The sequence below is a fragment of the Eulemur rufifrons genome, chromosome 9 (genome assembly GCF_041146395.1).
Source record: "Eulemur rufifrons isolate Redbay chromosome 9, OSU_ERuf_1, whole genome shotgun sequence".
Taxonomy (NCBI): domain Eukaryota; kingdom Metazoa; phylum Chordata; class Mammalia; order Primates; family Lemuridae; genus Eulemur; species Eulemur rufifrons.
Window position 1 is genome coordinate 39,350,441 of NC_090991.1, and position 16,591 is coordinate 39,367,031.

The 16,591-nt window shown below is 45.0% G+C and overlaps 1 protein-coding gene across 1 annotated transcript in view; it reads left to right on the plus strand.

Annotated features, from left to right (window-relative positions):
* Positions 1 to 482: 482 nt before the first annotated feature.
* DHX8 (DEAH-box helicase 8) overlaps positions 483 to 16,591 on the plus strand; it is a 53,846-nt gene continuing 37,737 nt past the window's right edge. The window contains exon 1 of the mRNA XM_069482657.1: positions 483 to 593. The gene's annotated coding sequence lies outside the window, so the exon portion shown is untranslated. The remainder of the gene's footprint in view (positions 594 to 16,591) is intronic.

The window sequence follows — 16,591 nt, forward strand, 5'->3', positions numbered from 1 at the left end:
CATCTGTGGCCCCTCAATGGGGACTTTGCACCCCGCTCCAGATAAGCAGGCTGCTGGCTTGGGGATTTTCCCCCTGTAGCCTTGTGCCAGGGCTTAGGGAGTGAATTTAGCACTGGGTCACTTCCCGTACAAATTATCGAGCAGTTTTCTGTGTAGACCTCAGGCGGATGTTGCGCCAACAGCTCTACCAGCTCAAGCTTGTTCAGTTAATAATTTACTGCCGGGGAAATGGGAGTTAAATGAGCTCGGAGGCATATTTTGTGTGAACTTTGGGGTACCTCTGACAGCAATTCGTGTAATTTGTACAGGCAGATACTAAAGCTGTCTGCATTCTAATGTCCTGCCTGCCACACTGACCCTTTGGATCCATTTTATTAACATGGCTGGCTTTGATTTATGTTCATTTTATTGCTTTAGTTTCTGCTCTAAGCTCACGACCAGAGCGGTGGTGAGTGGGGAAAATGGCTCCGTGAGGAATTAAGTTCCCGGGTGTGCTTGCGCGAGGAAATCTACCAGCAGCTGTGGCTTTTCTCTGTTTGCAGAGCGGGGATGTCTTGCAGCAAAACTGCTCCTTTCTGACTTACTGGCCCCGTGTAAGTATGTTCAGAGCCCACTCTATGGGTGTGCTACCTGTGCAGGTGAGCAGGGACCCATGTTTACAAGGAGCCTTTACTTGATTTAATGCTCTGCTGTTACCATTTTGACATTCCTTTTTTTTTTTTTTTTTTTTTTGAGACAGGGTCTCGCTCTGTCACCTAAGCTACAGTGCAGTGGCGTCCTCATAACTCACTGCAACCTCAAACTCCTGGGCTCAAGCGAGCTTCCTGCCTCAGCTCCCGAGTAGCTGGGACTACAGATGTGCACCACCATGCACCACACCCGGCTATGTTTTCTTTCTTTCTTTCTTTTTTTTTTTTTTTTTATAGAGACAGGGTCTTACTATGTTGTTCAGGCTGGTTTTGAACTCCTGGCCTCAGGTGATCCTCCTGCCTCAGCCTTCCAAGGTTGTGAGCCTTACAGGTTGTGAGCCACCTTGCCTGGTCAATTTGACATTCTTAATAATTTGTAAATAAGTAGTCACACATTTTCTACTGGGCCCTGAAAATTCTGTAACTGGCCCTGAACATGTGCTGTGGTCCACATCGCCCATTCTTCATATTGATCTTAGGTGACCCACCTAGACCATTTTGTCCTTTCTCCTGCTCTGGGACCATCCTAGAATCCTGACTGTTGAAGACCCTCAAGGAGGCTATGGGGCTGCTCTGCTACCCCCGAGTTTTCTTGTTCCCTTCTGCAAAAGCAAGCACTGCTATCCATCTTTGGGCGTCTTCCAGAGTCTGTGTTTTGATGAAAGATATGTACATATCTCTATATTTATTGTTCTTTACCAGATGGTGGGATAATTTGTACACTGTTTTGAACCTTCCTCTTTTCTCCTAATCATGCATCTTGGAAATAATTCCAAGTCACCATATAGATCTACTTCATTATTTCTTTGGTAACAATTTGCCATTGTTTGGATTTACCATAATTTACTTCCCTGGTCCCCTGTTGACGGACATTTAGATTATTTCCAAACCTTTGCTCCTATAAAAATCTCTTAGAATAGGGTTGCCAGATTTAGCAAATTAAAATACAGGCTGCTCAGTTTTGACTTTGAAATTCAATTTTTGAATTTGAAATTTCAGTTTTGAATTTGAAATGCAGATAACAATGCATACAGCAGAATCCCCTTGTCTGTGGGTTTGCTTTTCAGTTACCATGGTCAACCACCCGTTCAAAAATATTAAATAGAAAATTCCAGAAATAAGAAATTCGTAAGTTTTAAATTGTGCACCATTCTGAGTACAGTAATGAAATCTTGAACCATCCACTCTGTCCCACCTGGGACTCGAATCATCACTTTGTCCCGCGCATCCATGCCATATATGTTTCCCATCTGCTAGTCACTTAGTGGCTGTCTGGGTTATCAGATCGACTGTCGTGGTATCTCTGTGTTTGTGTTAAAGTAACACTTAGGTGGTGATGCTGGCATGTTGTTGTAATTGTTCTATTTTTTTATTAGTTATTGTTGTTAATCTCTTACTGTGCCTAACTTATAAATTAATCTTTATCATAGGCATGTGTGTCCAGGGAAAAACATAGTATATATAGGGTTTGGTACCATCTGTGGTTTCAGGCATTTACTGGGAGTCTTGTAAGTGTATCCTCTGAGGATAAGGGGGACTATTGTAATTTCTTAGTGTAAGTTGTTCCATACATACGTCCTAAGAAGGCAGGACACTTGGGGTGTAGCTATACGAAAAAAAAGTTGTTTCTCTGAAATTTGAATTTAACTGGGCATCCTGTATTTTATTAATATCTGGCAACCCTATCCTAGAATAAAGCCTGGCACATAGTAAGGGCTCAATAAATATTTATTGAATGAATGAATAAGTGTTCCCTATCTCAAATAAAAGCTCAGGAGGGCAGCTACTTTGGCATGTTCCCTGTTCTGTCCTCAATGGTTAATAGGTATGTGTTCAATACATGGACAAATGCTATAATAAATGTCTTTATGAATGCTTCATTTGGCCTATAAAAGAATATATTTGTAGGATACATTCATTTGTTTAAAAGTCTGATAGATTCTAACAAATTGCCCTCCACAGGCTTCCAATACTTTTTGGCCAGGCTGTCTAATTGTATTCCTGCTGTCACCTAACTTCACTTAACCTTTGGGGAATATCCCCCTTGAGGCTGCCCTAAATGGGGGTCAGGAAAGAACTGAGAGTGCCAAGCCCATTATACCACCCCTTTATGCCATCAGTGCGCGCCAGGAAATGAGGAATTTTAGATGTAAATGGTGGGAGATAACGTCTGGCTCATCAGGGCCCCAGACTGTCTTGTCCCCAGAGGTGCTAGAGGACCCCAGCAGGCCCAGCCAGCTCCTGCTGATGAATGGCTGACACTGGCCGGGCTGTCACAGAGGCCAACCGGGTTCATTGTCCACCTGCCTCCAGTCTTCCAATCTGTCACCAGCACAGGACGACTTAATCATCCTAACGAGGCTGTCACTGAGAGCACACTCCACCACCTCCCGTGGGAAAGTCGGTTCCCGTCCTCCCCCAGCCGGCCTAAGCACATGTGGTCTCTCTTTGCCAACCACAGAGATCTGGATGGAAGAGGAGTCGAGGTTACATGGAGCAAAGGGGACACAGCGTTCAGTCCTTTGAACCAGGATGTGGGATGCTCGGATCTGAGTCCCTATTTCACCACTTCCTGTACTAGCTGGATGACCTTGGACAAGTTACTTGACCTCTCTGGGCATCAGTTTCCTCTGCAGTAAAATGAGGCTAATAACCCCTAACTATTAATATTACCTCATGGGCTTGTCATGAAATTCAAGTCACTAAATTAAGGGGAAGAGGGTGTGTAAATTGTGAAGTACTCTATAAATACAAAATATTTGGGGGTTCAGAGTGTGGCTGATAGAGGGTCTTGAGTGGTTTCTGAGTTATTATTATTATTATTTTCACTAGTGTGGCTTCAAAATTTCTATGCAGGAGGGCTTAGAGGGTGACAACTTGGAGGAACAGTCAATACAATCAGTAGTGCCAACAAAGTCAGGGGGCAGCGTGGGCTGAGTACAGGGGTGTGAGAAGCCTTTCTAACCTATCCCTTGGTGACCCCACTGTCTCTTCCCAGGACTAGGAACTGGGGTCCCTGCTCCACTGGGTTCTTCCTTTCTCTATGTGGAAGCCTCTCTCAAAGCTGTTCATGGAAACAGGTAATATTGACTCCGTAAGCTTCTAGAAACCTGCCATTCCAAGGAGGTGGCAGTCCAATCTAATTTAAGACGGGGCTTCTCCCAGGGTCTCACCTTGGCACCTCATGATCCCTGGGGAATGAGAGCTCTTGTGCTTTAAGAAGCTGATTTCTCAACACTCCTGGGGAAGGAGAGCCTTCCCTGAAGTGGCTGGGAAGCAGAGGAAGTGCTGAGCCTTGGGGCGAGGGAGGGTGGTTCATTCTTACGCCACAATGAGTGAGTGTGGAAGAGAAGGTCTTGACCCACCTCATCCTTGCCTGCCAGCTCTGGTGTGTGGCTCTGAGCTGCTTCTTTTTTTTTTTCTTTGAAGTAAAATGGAAAGGTAGCAAGTCACAGTTTGTGTGTGTATGTGTTTGTGGGGAGGGAGTTGGGGGCTGTGAGCAAAAGGCATCACTGACCTGGTCTAGAGGGGCCCCCTTCCTGGGAGGATCAGTGAGTTCTGTCATTGCTTGAAATGCTAGTGAGCTGCAAATTAAGAATAACTTCCAACATCTCCTTCCAGTATAAATTATATTCCCCAAAGCATCATGTTACACCTTTGCAGGGAGGCTGCCAGCTGCACCGTGGAGATACCTCCCCAGTTGTTGGGCCTGACAGCCTCACACCCCAGGTGGGAAATACACAAAAATGAAAATGGGTTTGTCTAGGCTGCTTGGAGGTGGGAGAAACTCCCTAGGTGGAGAAAACAAACAGACCGAACCCAAACAGATCAAAACCCAGCTTATCTCACATTGTTCTGCATCTGAGGGCAGAAATAAACTCAGAGCTCTAGCAAAGCAGGAAAGTGAGAGGCGGGAGCAGGCCTTGGATGCTGGAAACATTCAGTATGACCATTATAGCACGTGTTGGGCACCTCCACTCCCTCCAGAAAGGGAGAGTGCTGCACCCAGCAGAGGACGCCTCCCGGCCTAGTGGGCGGCACAACACCATTTCCTCAACTGCACTCTCACTTCCCTGGGAGTTGGGGATTGGAGAGGCCGATGTGTCCCTTTCAGGGTTCTGTCCCAGGCCCAGGAAGTGGATGAGTGGAAGAAGGAGGTGAAACCTCCCCCACCCCAGCCCCAGTGCTCCTGGACTCCCATGTCCAACCACAGTTCAGGAGTCGGAGGACCTGCGGATTTTTCCACAAAGTGTCAGTTCCCTGCAGCTTAGCTTCAGCTCCACTGGCCTCTTTTCTGTTCCTGGAAGCTGCCTTCCTGCCTCAGGGCCTTTGCATCTGCTATTCTCCTTGCCAGCCTCCTGGAGAGACTTCCCCTTCAGCTAAAGCCTCATCCTCAGAGAGGCTTCCCCTGACCACTGCTTCTAAAATAGGATTCTCCTCCCCACCTCCCACCAACCTCACATCCTCTATCACCTCTAGGACTGGAACCTGAGGTCAAGTGTGCAGGGATCTCTGTCAGGTTTTGCTTATCCACGATCTCCGACACCTAGCACAGTGCCCAGCTCATTGCCCATGCTCACTACAGCGTATTTAAATGAACAATGAATGAATGACTCACCCTGCTTTCTGTTTCCCTAGCGCTTTCTGCTGTTGTCTGAGCTCAGAAGACAATTCCCCAAAGTGTGACCCAGGCATGCTGAACACTTTGGACTAAAGGAGACTCGAAGGCCTCAGAAGCAAAGTCTCTGTGACCGTCTCCTGCCCTCCTGTCTCTCTTTCTCCTCCACACTGTGTCATAGAAACCAGAATTCCTCTCTCCTGTGGTGGCTCATAGAAACTAGAGCCCTGTTCCTCCAAAGCAAGCCACAAAACTTAGAAAGGTCGGTCTCTCCCTTCTCCCTTGAAGACCCTTATTCCAAAGAGGTTCTGCCCCATGGCATGGAGGGGGAGAAATGCTACACAGAGAAGCCAAGAGGAATCTGAACAGACAGGCCTTGCTGGGGTCCCCCTCCCCAGTATATTACCATGATATCATACCCTTTTGTCCAATCACATTGCTATATGGCTGTCTATTCTTCATGGAACCTAAGCATAAAAATAGAGTTTCCCCTGGGTCTTTGGGTCTTTATTTCTGAAGGTTCCTGTACCATGTAAAATTTTGATTAAATACAATTGCTGTGCTTGTCTCTTGGTTTTTTTTTTTTTTTTGAGACAGAGTCTCTCTCCGTTGCCCAGGCTAGAGTGAGTGCCGTGGCGTCAGCCTAGCTCACAGCAACCTCAAACTCTTGAGCTCAAGGGATCCTCCTGTCTCAGCCTCCCGAGTAGCTGGGACTACAGGCATGCACCACCATGCCCGGCTAATTTTTTCTACATATATTTTTTAGTTGTCCATATAATTTCTTTCTATTTTTAGTAGAGATGGGGGTCTCGCTCTTGCTCAGGCTGGTCTCGAACTCCTGAGCTCAAACGATCCGCCCACCTCGGTCTCCCAGAGTGCTAGGATTACAGGCGTGAGCCACCGCGGCCCGGCCTTGTCTCTTGTTAATCTGTCTTTGTTATAAAAGTGTCATCTGTGATTTTTCTAGTGGGGGAGGAAAGGTATCACTCCTTTCTGCCCCTATATTATCAAGCACCATCTTGTTCGCTTATCTGTTTGTTTGTTTATTGTCTGTGTCCCTGGCCAGAATGAAGCTCTATGAGACCAGAGACATTTCTTTTAGTTTTTCCAATGCCTATCATCGGTTCTGGACACATAAAAAAATCCTCTTTTTTTTTTTAATTTTCCTTTTTTTTTTTTTTTTTTGTTGAGACGGATTCTCACTCTGCTACCCAGGCTAGAGTGCAGTGGCATCATCATAGCTCACTGAAACCTCCAGCTCCTGGGCTCTAAGTGATCTTTCTGCCTCAGCCTCCCAGCTAGCTGGGACTACAGGTGCAAACTACAATGCCCAGCTGGGTTTCTTTTTGCTTTTTGGTAGAGACAGGGGTCTTGCTCTTGCTCAGGCTGGTCTCGAACTCCTGAGCTCAAGCGGTCCTCCCGCCTTGGCCTCCCAGAGTGCTAGGATTATAGGTGTGAGCCACGGCGCCCGGCCAAGGCTCTCAGTATTTGTTGAACAAGGACCATGTTTGTCACAGACAGATGTGTCCAAATTACAGAGAATATCCCCTTTAGAAAAAAGGGAGAGTGTCATGAAAATACTTTGCTGCAAAAAAGGAGAAGAAAAAAACAGAAAAAAGGAAGAAAATTCTGACACACAGATAGATTAGGGCTGCGGTAGAACTATTCCCATTAATCCAGTGTGATTTCTTACACGAAAGCATGAATTATAGGGTTTCTTTGGCTAACATTAAAAAAAATGAGCTTGTATATGTATTGGTTACCTACTGTGTGCCAAGCACTGCTAGGAGCTTTCACATATGTTGTGCCTCATAGAGAAATTCTATCCAGTAGATTAATATCATTTAAAATTTTGCCTCTTTCTTAGGAAAAAAAAAAAGTTTAGAGACAAAAAAACTAAACATACATTTTACTGAGGGCTCCGGGTAGCTGGTTCTTCACTGTTTGCTGGGTGTTCAGTGCCCTGGAGGCCCTCCTCGCAGTCTACCTCTCCAAGCAGCTGTCCCACCACTTCCCTTCCATGCCCCAGCAAATCCAAACTGCACACGATTCCTGCTCCTTCCTTCCTGTTGCATGCACCTGCCTGTTCTGTTCCTGCTCCTGGATTGTCCCTTTTCCAATCTCCACGGGTCTGTGTCTTATTTATCAGTTAAAGTCTACCTCCTCCAGGAAGCCCTTCCTGATACCACCTTGGATTTATGGTAGGGCATCCCTTATCTCTTCTTGGGGTCAGGGCAGCCCAGTGTTTGGGTCTTCTTGGTGAGTCCTTGTCCCTTCCTCTCTTGGTGCCCAGCATGGAGTTCTGCACATAGTAGGAGATGTTATAAAGATAAAGTGCTTGGCATATGGTAGGTACTCACTCTTGTATTCATTTGCTAGGGCTGCAACAACCAAGTACGACAACATAGGTGGCTTAAACAACACAATTTATTGTTTTGCAGTTCTGGAGGCTAGAAGTTTGAGATCAAGTGTCTGTAGCATTGGTTCCCTTTGAGGGCTGTGATGGAGAATTTGTTTCCAAGTCTCTCTAGCTTCTGGTGTGTTGCTGGCCATCTTTGGTATTCCTTGGCGTGGAGATGTACCACCCCGATCTCTGCCTTTATCTTCACATGGTGTTCTCCCTGGGTGCCTGTTTTTGTGTCCAAATCTCTCTTTTTATAGGGCCACCAGTCGTATTGGATTTGGCCCTATCCTAATAACCTTATCTTAACTTGATCATCTGCAAAGACCTTATTTCCAAATAAGGTCACATTCACAGGTGCTGTGGGTTAAGATTGCAACGTTTTGGGAGGAGTGGGGGAGACACAGTTCAACCCATAACAACTGTCTTTTACCTTTGTGGTATAAATACACCACTTAGGACTGACTTCCCTAGTCCAGGAGTACATTTGGGAATAGAGGAGGTTCTGAATAAATGGACTTTTCTGTTTAAAGGAGGGCTAAAAAGAAACCTCTTTTTATTCGGATGCTTGCTGAGAATCTTTTTATATTGTCCTGGTCCATGATTGTAGTCCAGTGTGGTAAAGATGATGGGATGTTTCTTGATTCAGGATCAAGGGGCTTGTTGGGAGTGGCTGTTCAGCACTGGCAGTGAGATACACACAGTGAACGTATGTAGGTAATTTGAGTTAAAACCATGGTGACACCTAAGACTAAGCCCGAAATTTACATTTAGGGGAACAAATTATTGGCTGGTTCTGTTTTGTGCTTCTAGTTAAAAGCGAAGTATTAAAACAAAAAAAAATTCAGTTAAACATCCAAGCTGGATTGTGTCTGATCAATGGGGATTTTACATACATTTGGATTATGCTTTGATGTCACAAAATTTTGAGTCAATAATAGTAGGTGACATAAGTCATGTATACCCCATGTGCTAGGCACTATCCTGAGCTATTTATTAACTCATTTAATCCTCAAAACAGTCCTATGTAGGTACTTTTATAAGCTCCATTTTACCAATGAGAATACTGAGGCTCAGAGAGGTTAAGTAACTTGTCTAAGGTTACACAGCTAGGAAACAGACTCAGAATGTGGATCCAGGCTTCAGAGCCCACGTTATGCTCCTCTGTGTATGGTGACCAACTTGTCCCAGTTTGCCCAGGTTCCTTGATTTTGGCATTGAAAGTCCTGTGTCCTGGGAACCCCCTCAGTCCCAGGCAACCCAAGATGATTGGTTACCTTGGCCTCTCAAATACAGCTTTTCAGCTGGGAATTTTGGCTCACGCCTATAATCCCACCACTTTGGGAGGCCGAAGTGGGAGGATTGCTTGAGGCCAGGAGTTTGAGGCCAAGCTGGGCAACATAGTGAGACCCCTATCTCTTACCAAAAAAAAAAAAAAAAAAGCTAGCCATGGTGGCATGCGCCTGTTCTCCTAACTACTTGAGAGGCTGAGCCTAAGGCAGGAAGATCACTTGAGCCCAGGAGTTCGAGTTTATAGTGAGCTATGATCGTGCCATTGTGCTCCAGCTTGGGCAACAGAATGAGACTTTGTCTCTAAAAAATAAAATAAAGTAATATATAGAAAAAAGATCTATGGAAAGGACAAAAACAGGAGCCAAGGAAAATATTTCCAAATGAACAATACATAATGACTGAGAGAGAATGGGATTGCCAAAGAGCTGGCTGGGAGGAAGGCAGGGACAGTTGGAAATACTAGAAATAAGATGATGATGGTGATGACAGTGTCATCTCTAACACTGATTGAGGTTGTGTCTAATCATTTTACCAGCATTAACTCATTTAATCCTCAGGCAGCCATGGGAGGTAGGCACCACTATTATCCCACTTCACCGATGACAAAATTGAGACTCAAAGAAGTTAAATTAGGCAAATCCTTATAGCAGAAAAGGAAGCAACCGGCCTCAGCAGGGAATTATTCGAGAAAGCCCCCCAAAAAGGGATGTGCACTTAGACGTGTGCTTGGCTCAAAATGTGTTTTCAAAATGTTGCCTACTTGTACTTTTTCTAGAATCTCTGAGGACAGAGCACTCTTTCCAGGCCTGTAATCCACCCAGATTTGAACTGGAGAAGGACTGAGTGCCAGCCTTCCCCTTTCACTCACCAAACAGATTACTTTCCTGCAAGCAGTAAACTTCTGTTACGTGCAGCGCTTGCCACACGTCCCTGGTTCTTCTGAGTTAGCAAGAGTCAGGCATCTTCTGTGTGACTTGGCTGGACAACTAAATGTTAATGAATGACTGGGGAGACAACACAGAAGCAATTGCCCCCATTAGCTGTCCCAGTGCTGCAGGCCCCTCTGGGACAGCAGTTTCATTTTATGCACCAAGGTGTGTTGTTCATCTGTCACCCTCAAGGGCTTGCAATTAATTTTCATTTCTCCTGGTCTTTTACAAGAGAGTTACAAAGCTCCCTTCCTAATGCTCTACAAGAGTTTTTCCTTTTGAAATAATACCCTACAATAGGTAGAAAAGATTTCTTTAGAGCTAGGTAAATATATGAAGGACTTTTGTTTTGTTCTGAGGAAGGAGTAGATCTAATTTGCCAAAATGCCAGTGGCTATCCTTGATTCTACTTTCAGAAAGAATGTATGTAAAAAGGTGGTAGTGCTTTTGTTTTTGTTTTATTTTGTTGTTACCACTGCTTTTAAAAAAAAACCAAAACTCTGATTTAGTGGATATGTGAAGTGTGAAGCTGAATGAAAGGGCAACTATCTGCACGTATTTTTAAAATAAATATATTTATTTAATTCTATTTTTTTATAGAGATGGGGTCTCAATATGCTGTCCAGATTGGTCTTGAGCTCCTGTCTCAAGCAGTCCTTCCACCTCAGCCTCTTGAGTGCTGGGACTACAGGTGTGCTACATGCATTTTAAAAAATATTGTGCTAGTACCCACCTGGCTAGCTCACCTGGTAGAGCATGACACTCTTAAAAGTATTTTGGTAAAAGCCACATAACGTAAAATTCACCATCTTAACCATTTTTTTTGCACCCTCATCTTAACCATTTTTAAGTGTACAGCTCAGTAGCATTCACATTCATGTTGTGCTACTATCACCATTCACACAGAGAGATTTTTTTTCTTTGAGGTGGAGTCTCACTCTGTTGCTCTCCTAGAGTGCAGTGGTGTGATCATAGCTCACTGCAAACTCAAACTCCTGGGCTCAAGCAATCCTCCTGTCTCAGCCCCCCGAGAAGCTGGAACTACAGGCGTGCACCCCAACGCCCAGCTAATTTTTCCACATTTTTTTTTTTTGAGACATAGTCTCACTCTGTTGCCCCAACTAGAGTGCCGTGGCATCAGCCTAGCTCACAGCAACCTCAAACTTCTGGACTCAAGCAATCCTTCTGCCTTAGCCTCCAGAGTAGACAGGACTACAAGCATGTGCGCCACCATGCCTGGCTAATTTTATCTATATATTTTTAGTTGTTCAGCTAATTTCTTTCTATTTTTTTGTTTGTTTGTTTTAGTAGAGACGGGGGTCTCGCTCTTGCTCAGGCTGGTCTTGAACTCCTGAGCTCAAAGGATCCACCTGCCTCGGCCTCCCAGAGTGTTAGGATTACAGGCGTAAGCCACCGACCGGCCAGTTTTTCCACATTTTTAACACTCCTTCTGATCATCATAAAACACTGTCAAAAAAAAAAAAAAAAAAAGGTGGGGAGTCAGGAATGAGGAGTTAATGCTTAATGGGTAGAGAGTTTCAGGTTTGCAAGATGAAAAGAGTTCTGTGGATGGCCAGGAACTGTGGCTCCCGCCTGTAATTCCAGGATTGTGGGAGGCCAAGGTGGGAGAATTAGTTGGGACCAGGAGTTTGAGACCAGCCTGAGCAACATAGCAAGACTCCATCTCTACAAAAATTAAAAATTAGTCTGGTGTGGTGTAGATTGTGCCTGTAGTCCCAGCTACTTGGGAGGCTGAGACGGGAGGATTGTTTGAGCCCAGGAGTTTGAGGTTACTGTGAACTATGATGACGCCACTACACTCTAGCCCAGGCAACAGAGTGAGACCTTGTCTCAAAAAAAAAAAAAAAATTCAAAACCCTGTTGTGGTGATGTGACTTCTTTTTCGTATGGATTATAAACTCTCTGCGGGCAGGGGCTTTTTACCAATTCTTGAATCTCTCCCAGCATTTGTCCTGTACTGGGCATCGAGTTGCTTTGCTCAATCGCTCGTTTGAATGACCAAATGCCTAGAACCACCTCAAGACCTGGGATATGTTTGAATTCTCATTGTCCCCAAAACCAAGGGGGATCCCAGGTTCATCTTGGCTGACTTGGAGGAGTCTGTTCAAAGGAGCAAATCATTTCCCCATGGGAATTATTCTATTTATTTCCTCAGGATTGGGTCTGGTTGGAATCGAGCCAGGAACCCAGATGGTCCGAGACAGATCTGAGTTAGATATTTGCACCCAGCTGGTTCTGCCTGCCCCGGGAACAGGAGCATCTGTCAGGTGCCAGGGCAGTCAATGACAGATGTCTCCCAGTGGGTGCAGGAAGAGCTTCTGCAACTTCAGCTGGGGGAGATTCCCCAAGTGACAGCACTGCCTCTGCCCGCATTTACATTTTGATCTAATTTCTGCATGTGATTTCTGAACTGATATTCTCCTGGTGACAAAGGAATAAAGCAGTGACAGGCCTGAATCATCTTCATGTGCTCAGCAGGAGAAATCACATTTTCTGCTGCTGGGATTGCCTACTAATAAGGCAGGGTTTTCACCTCCACGGGTTTTAGGTAACGGAATGTCCCGCTGCCTCCTCAAATTAGCTTCACATGCCACCAAGAGCAGCAAAAGGAGCTTGGGGCCATGTGTCCGAGTCATAAATCATTTGCTAGTTCCTGTACTAATCATTCTTTTTTTCTTGAGTGTTTTTGTGCTCAAGCCGTAGGTTTCTGATACAGCCTCCTTGAGAAGCAAGACCTTTCAATGCTTGAAGATCTAATCATTTCTAGGGCCAGCAAGCATTTATTCGAAGAATTTTCTGCAGGGCTGGCAGCCATGAGAATTGCTTCTCTCATGCAGTGGGGAATTAATGTCTGTGAACTTGCAGTACACGAATTCATGAAGGGGTTAGGAATGCTTACAGTCTGGGAGCATTGTGTAGTGTGGCCCAGGGCAAGATAACCCGAGTGTAAGTGCCTCCTCTGCCCCTTATTAGCTATGTCACACTGCATGAGTCACTTCATTTGTTCATTCATCAAATGGTCACTGAGCACCCACAGCACATGAAATGAATGCAAGAGTTTACTGAGCACCTGCTATGCCCCTGGCACCGTGGGAAGTGTCTTTTCACAATTTTCTTTTCTGTAAAATGTAGGTAATACTGTATCTGCTTTCTACCCGTCCAGGGTTGCCATGAGACTCAAAACAAGATCACAGGAGGGAAAGTACTTTGGAAGCAGCAAAGCATATAACCATGTAAAGGCCTGTTACCTTTGCCTTTAATTCAGACTTTCCACATCCTCTGTTTTCGCCTCTCATTCTTCCAAGTCTGTACGAGTTTGCCTGGGTGTGGCCTCGTGGGACTGATTATTCACCATGTCCCATCCATGTCCAGTGTAGACACACAGCTGGGAGTGTAGCATTTCCTTCTGAACCCATGCCCCTAGGTGCATGTGTCATCTTGAAATGTGCAGCACCAGTGGGAACACCAGCTTCACACATGCTGCAGGAGATCGACGCTGAAATGTGCATGAGTCACGTGAAGTTGAAGGGCTGGGTTTGGTGCCTTTGGTTCATTCCCACATTGTCAGGGATGAGATTTGAGTGACCAGGTGAATTTGATCTCCTGCAGCAAAAAGAGCATGGGCTCAGGGTCAGACCCTGCCATCCAGGCCTCTTTACTCTGCAGCTACTAGTTGTACAAAGATGGCTTGACCCAGCTTGGGCCAGAAGGGGGATCTAGTGGAAGGATCCTAGGGCATCTATAATCTGGGATAATTGGAATAAAGGACTTAAGTGTCCCTAGGGCAGCACTCTCTCTTGTTTTTGTTTTTGTTTTTCCTACCTGTTGGCTTTATTCTTTCAGTCCAGCTTTCTGCCCAAAGAGGGGATCATAGTTTCTGGTATCTCTTGTGTCTCATGGATCATACCTACCTTTACTATCAAAGAAGGCCTGGTCTCTTTCCTCAATTCCAATTTCAAAAATCCTGGAGAAGAACTCTGATTGGCCTAATGTGAGTCAGGTGGCTGGTTCTAGACCAACCAAATGTGGCAAGGTGGGGGCGGGATCATGTAGCAGAGATAAAACCACGGGCATCATTCCCAGACACTGGGAAATTCACTGGGAACCTGGGTTCCTTTAGGCTGCTCCTTCACCTCTCTGAGCCTCAGTTTTCTCATATGTAAAATGGGGCTAATAATATCATCCAATGCCACAACGAGGTATACAGCTCTCACATTTTGACACCTTTATCTCGTTCTTAGGTTTAACTACTGTTTAACGCCTGTAGTCCCAGCTACTCGGGAGGCTGAGGCAAGAGGATTGCTTGAGCCCAGGAGTTTGAGGTTGCAGTGAGCTATGATGATGCCACTGCACTCTAGCCCGGGAAACAAACAAGAAAAATTATATAGTGATCTTAAGTTAAAATATAGGTGCTCAGTAAATACCAATTCACTTCTTTTTTCCTATGGCTTAAAAATCTTTTTTTTTTTTTGAGACAGGGTCTCCCTCTATTGCCTGGGCCGTGGCTCAATTATTGGCTGTGGTACCCTCTGATTTGTTTAAAATTGGCCCAGAGGATCCCATAGTGATTCTCAATTTGGCCTGAGCAAGCTCAGCTTAAAAAAATATATCTCGGTATTCTGAATGCTTCCCTGGCCCATAAGGAATCAGGCAGGCTGCAGCATGTTTGGATGAAGATTCACATCTAGCCCATGAACACATAAATGCTTATATTCGGTATCTGTATTGCACAGACACGTGGACATAATTATAGTGTATGGCATAGCAAAGGCTCAAAATAGCAGCAAAGTTATCTAAATTGTAGTTTAGAATTTCTGAAATCACTACCTTATCCTGAGAAGTCCATGTGCTATGACATTGTCAGTTCAATAAGAAACGAAGGAAATATAGTTTTTATCATCTGAATGTGCTGTCTCCATCATGTGGCAGGACATCTGTAACTAGCCATGTGGGTTTGGGCAAACCACTTGATCTGTTCCATTCAAAAACATTTGTGTGCCTACCATGTGCAAGGCTTTGAGATGGACTTCAGGGCGGATGACTCAGACTTGCCTTTAAAGAGAAGGGCCTACTGGGTGGGGACTTTCAGTAGAAGTAAGTGCAGAAACTGCAACAGTTCTGGAAGCACAGGGCATATTTAGGAGTGGGGATAGAAAGTGGTCTGGTTTGGCTGAAGTGTATGGGACATGCAGACAGTGCAGGGAGCCAAGGTTGTGGGGAGCTATTAACTAGATGTAGGGGTCACAAAGGAAGGAAGGAGGCATCACAGATCTGGAGCCTGGGTGACTGAGAATGTGACTGCCTTCTTTTTTTTTTTTTTTTTTTTTTTTTTGAGACAGGGTCTCTCTCTGTCGTCCAGGCTGGAGTGCACTGGTATGATCGTAGCTTAATGCAACCTTGAACTCCTGGGCTCAAGTGATCCTCCTGCCTCAGCCTCCCGAGTAGCTTGGACTACAGGTGTGCACCACCATGCCTGGCTAATTTTTTTCCTATTTTTTGTAGACATGGAGTCTGACTCTTGCTCAGGCTGGTCTAGAACTTCTGACCTCAAACAATCCTTCTGCCTGGCCTCCCAATGTGTTAAGATTGTAGGTGTGAGCCACTGCGCCAGGCCAGGGACTGCCTTTTATGCAGCAATAGGGAAAATAGCAGGAAGAATTAGTGTGGGAAAAAGAATGATGACTTTGGTTTTAAATATACTAAGTTTAAGATCCTAGTTGGACATCCAGATGGAGCACCCAAAAAGTAGCTGAAATGTGGGATTGGCGCTTCGAAGAGTTGCCAGAAATGATAGTTGAACCTGACTGGATCTACTTACTAGGATGTAGTTTCAGCTGATACAATAGTGACACACACATAATGGTGGCTTAAACCAGACAGAAGCATATTTCTTTCTCTCTTACATAATTCAAGGGTAAGCAGTCTAGGGTTGGTATGGTGGCTCTGTGAGGCCAGAGACTCAGCCTCCTCCTATCATTTTGCCCCACCAAGCCCAGGGTCATGCCTTTGCTCACATGGTCCAAGATGGCTCGATAGTACTATAACTGTACTTCCAGCCAGTGGGAGGCAACAAATGGAAAAAGTTATGATCTGGAAGTATTGTAGGACTAGATCCCTGGTCTTTAGCTAAATGCATAGCTGCCTACAATAAAGATTACATTTCTACTCTTCCTTGCAGATATGTGGTTAATGAGAAGTGAGCAAAAAATTTATGAGCAACTTCTAGGTCCACTATACAAACATATTTATTTTTAGAGACAGGGTTTTACTCTGTCACCTAGGCTGGAGTGCAGTAGTGCGATCATAGCTCACTGTAATCTCAAACTTCTGGACTCCAGTGATCCTCCTGCCTCAGCCTCCTCAGTAGCTGGGACTACAGGTTCATGCTACCACACCCCGCCAATTTTTAAATTTTTTTGTAGAGACCGGGTCTTGCTATGTTGCCCAGATTGGGTGCAAACTCCTGTCTTCAAGCAATCCTCCTGCCTCGGCCTCCCCAAGTGCTGGGATTGTAAATACCTTTTGAATATTACTATGTCCTTACATACTGTGTACAGAGAACAGTGTCATGAAAACCAAATGAAAGGAGAGGCTTCTGAAGGAGAGGTTTCACAGTGCTACACACAGGTCATGGAGGATG